Genomic DNA, 4,523 nt, shown 5'->3' on the forward strand with positions numbered 1-4,523 from the left:
AAAAAAAGAAAAAAAAAAAAAAAAAAGTTGATATCGTGGCTTTTTCCTGTGGAAGCAGTTGAGGTTGAGGATCTCGCTGGTGAGGGTGGGGTGATGCCTTCAGTGTCTGAGCTTCGGCATGCACCAAATGCTCCCCGGTGGGAACAGGCATTGCCAGCACCTCACGGCTGGTTTGGATCCAGCCGGGCGGGATGGCTCCTTCCCATCCCTGCTGGGGTGGGGCGGAGGCTCCCAGCCCTCTGCTCTCCCATGCAGGGCTGGAAGGACGCTGTGGCGGGGACGCCAGCCCTGTCCCTGCAGAGCAGCGCTGCTGGGGGCTGGCTCAGCTCCTGGGCTCCCAGCCCAGCGCCGGTGACCAGAGCAGCTCCAGCTCTGTCTGCACCAAGGACTTCGCTGCCAGGTGGAGCCCCTGCTGTTCTCCGACGAGGAAGATGAGCCCTCTGGGGATGCCTCTACTGAGGGAGATGGTCCTGGGCAGGATGAGTCCTTGTTCCCTGCAGGGAGAAGACTGGATGGCCAGTGGCCATTAGCGGTGGCGCGGGGCAGGCGTTCCTTGCAGGGCAGGGCTCCGCTGCTGCAGAGGGAGAGCCTGGAGCCTCTTGGCGGGAGGATATCCAGGCTGAGCCAGAGCCATGCGCTGGGCACGGCCTGGGGTGGGCCCCAGCCAGCCCCCTCCGCACAGCCGGCCCTGGGCTGAGAAGACTCTCCCCCCCAGGGTCCGTGCCCTGGCGAAGACCTGTTTGCCATTGCCTTGTGTGGTGGAGACCCGGATGCCCAGAGGAGCTGGCAGGAGGACCAGGGCGAGGAGGGGCTCTCCCGACAGAGCTGTGCCAGGGCCCAGGGGTGCCAGGACCAGGGGACATCCTGCCAACAGGTCCCTGGGGCCCTCAGCTGTCCAGGGACAGCATGGAGGGGACTTCGCCCTCGCTCTGGATGAGGTGGAGGAGGAAGGAGCAGGCAGGAGGCAGAGGAGATCTCCCTGCCTGCCTCGCAGTGAGTCTGGGCTGACCCTGGGGTGCCAGGGTGATGCTGGAGGGGGATGGAGGACTGGAACCGAGCAGGGGCACGGCTGGGCCAGGAACCCCCTCTCTGGGCAGATGCAGCGAGCTGTGGTCCCCGCTGCTCGTGGGCTCTGTCTGTGGTGTGCAGGCTCCCCCCCAAAATGCTGGGTTTTTTTTCCCCGCAGGTACTGACAGAGCAGCGGGACCCCCTGGGCGATGCGGCACTGGGGCGGCTGGGTCATCCTGCCCAGGAGGAGCGGCTGAGCCCCGAGGGCAGCATGGGAAGCAGAAAGCCATCCCGCCCCGCAGGGTAGGTCCCTGGGCTGGCCATGCCCTGTGTGGGGCACAGGGAGGGGGGGATGTTCCTGCAGCCAAGGGTGCTCAGCGATGGGCGAGGGGATGGCTCCTGGCACTGCTCTCTGCCGGGGTGGGGAGAGCAGAGGGGATGCGGCCGGGAGACCCGGCCTGGACCCGATCCGGGTCCCACATGGTGGCCATGGAAAGGTGCGGGGAGCAGAGCAAATGGGTTCATAAGCTCTCTCCTGGCTGCCAGCATGCAGCGGGACAGCCAATGTTGCTGCCGTGGCCCCCGCAGAGGAGCCAGGAGGGGAAGCAAGAGCTGGAATCCGGTGTGGAGGGGGCTCGGAGCAAAGACGACAGAGCAAGGGGGCTCCAGGGACGGATCCTGCATAGGGGCTGGGGGCTCAGGTGTGCCCACAGGTGCCCACCAGCACCCTGGGAACAGGAGATGGCACTGGAAGAGCAAGAGGTTCCTGGGCCCCTGGGTGCTGGGTGGGCATCCCGTGGGGTCCCAGCCTGCGGAGCCAGGGAGAGGTGCAGTTGGGGATGCGGGTGATGGTGTCCCTGCCGCAGGGCTGGCTGGGCGCTGCTGGCACCCACCCAGGACGCCTGCCGCTGGGACCCGACGGACCCAGAGAGGATGGTGAGATGACCCCGAGGTGGCCAGAACTGGGGCTGGCCAGGCACAGCCATGGGTGGCAGGGACAGGCTGGGGGGGTTCCTGGGGTGCCCTGTGGGCGGGGGGACAGCAGGCAGCAGTGATGCTCCTGTGCACAATGCGGGGGCTGGAGCTGGCTCCTAGGGGAGACAATGACACGGAAAGTGGAAAAGAGGGGGATTTTCCAGTCTCGGCAGGGGCAGAGAGTTTGTGCCAGCTGCTGGGAGGGGCTAGACAAGGAGAGGAGGAAAACGCCGGCTTTGCAAGAAGAGAAGCTGGAGCTACAGAAGGTCAGTGCCTGCCCAGGCTTCCAGTGGGGCCAGGATCACACTGGAGGGAGCCTGGGATGGAGCACATCCCACCCCTGTCAGAGGCCAAGCCCCTTATCCAGGCGTGCACATCCCACAGCGAGTGTTCGGTGCTGCCCAAATTCCTCAAAAGTCAAACTAAATTTATCTGCAGGAAAGTTTTCTTGAGGGGCTGGAGCTTTTGAGAGAAGAACGTGTTGGGAAACCACTCCTAGGGCTGTACGGTGGCTGAGGCTGTTGGTCTGCAGGTCAGAAAGTCCCTGGAGAATCCCAGCAGAGGCGGGGGAGCCAGCATCTGGGGAGTGGACACCAAACATCAGCTCTTGCCAGGGCGGGGGGGTCATCCAGCCCCGTGCCGGAGCAGGCTGAGGTGGTGCCACCCTGGCCAGGAGGGACCTGGGCATCCTGCATGGAGGCTGCTCTTGGGAAGAGCCCTCCTGGAGCTGGAGGGTGGGCACGGGCTGCCAAAACAGGTGATGTGACCGCAGCTTCTCTTACAGAGGCTCTGGGAGATGGGGCACCGTACCCGCTCCCTCCTGCGGCAGAGGCAGGAGGCCCTGGACCAGCTCCACGTGCTGCTCCAGGAGAAGTTGGATGCCCTTCAGCAGCCCCAGGAGGCCCTGCAGCAGGTTGGGGAAGGGAGAAGGGGGTGGGCGGGGATATGGGACAATTCCAGCTCAGTGCCCTGGTGCTGAGGTAACATGGGGACCCCACGGCAGCCCAGATGTGCCGCTCCCCTGAGGTCGCCCAGGGGGTTCACCCTGCCCACGGGAGGGGCCGTGCGGGGACAGCAGGGTCTGCTGGGTGCACAGGGCAGCGAGCTCGGCAGCCTCCCCTGTGGGGCCAGGGTCCCTGCACCAAGCTGGGGGCACCCCGGGGGGGCAGAGGAGGTGCCCTCCTGGTGCCTCCGTGCTCGACCTGCTCATGCCGAGCCTCCCCTGCTCAGCCCTGGGTGGACGGGGGTGGCTCCAGGGCTTTCCCAGAAGCTCCGACCTGGCTGCAAGGCTAACAGATTTTATACAAGAGGCTGAGCGGATTTGGGGGGCAGATCTGGGTGGTGCAGGTGCTGCTCCCGTCCTCCTCTCTCCCACCGGCTGCTCCCGTAGGAAAGGGCTGGCAGGAGCACCTGGCTGCGAGGGCAGCCGTCATGGCTGGAGCACATCCTGGGCCACCCATGCAGGTGGGCATCCCACTGGAGCCAGCCATGCCAGGACAGCCCAGGCGCTTCCCAGCTGCAGGGACCACCCCAGCGTGCCCACGCCGGTACAACCCACTCCCCGGCAATGCCACGGGGCAGGGCCCATCACCGCAGTGGTCCGGTGAGTCCCACCACCGCAGGGTGCTCCATGCCTTGGCAGGAGGCTGCTTGCCCAGTGTGGGTGAGGTGGGCTCCTGCACCCCGCACGCCTGGGGCATCCTTTGCCGAGGAGCCACGCGATGTCTTCAGGCACGCCGGCTCTTCCTCTCCGCCCGTAGCCCCTCTCCCCCAGCTCCTCTCTGCTCTCCCCCAGCCATGCCCTCCATGTCCTGCGTGGCCTCCAAGAGCAAATCCAGCATCACCTCGGGGAGCTGCAGAGGGAGGAGGGAGCCCAGGGGGTCACCAGCTGGAGGGAGAAGGTGATTTGGGGAAAGGGATGGGAAGCAGCATCCAAGACATCCCTGCAGATCCACAGAGCCAGGGTGGGCTTTGACTGACGGTGTCTGACCTAGAGAGCAGCTCGGGTTCCTCCACCTGTGCCGCACTGCTGGGGGTTGGGGGCTTTTGGCATCTCTCTTACCCGTCCATTGCCTTAGCCAGGGCACTTCCAGGCTGGCAGACCCACCGAGAAACACATGGTGGCCAAGGGCTGGGCGCTGGACTAGGGACGCAGGGTGGTGCGGGGGCCCCTCTCCGCCCATCCGTGTGTCTGTCCACATGCAGAAGCACGAGCAGAGGCAGCAGGAGGAAGCAGCTTTGCACAGGGAAGGCAGCGGCTCTGGGAAAGAGACGCTGATCCAGGTGAGTGCTTCAGGTCCTGCTCCAAATCTCCCCCTGGCCCTTGCGAGGCCGGGGTGGGGGGGATTCAGGGGCTGCTGGTGGCTGAGTTCAGGAGGTGCTGCTCTGCTGGGGTTGCAGAGACCTGTGGGCACCTCCAGCTCACCCCAGAGCCTGCACGGGCCGGCGCTGTCCTGGGAAGCATGCATCGTGTCTCCCCAGGTGACGTGGGAAGCAGACACGTGCCCAGCCACATGGTGCAACTGCCCCATGTGCCCACT

The sequence above is a fragment of the Egretta garzetta genome, unplaced genomic scaffold (assembly GCF_000687185.1).
Source record: "Egretta garzetta isolate BGI_Z169 unplaced genomic scaffold, ASM68718v1 scaffold7, whole genome shotgun sequence".
NCBI lineage: Eukaryota > Metazoa > Chordata > Aves > Pelecaniformes > Ardeidae > Egretta > Egretta garzetta.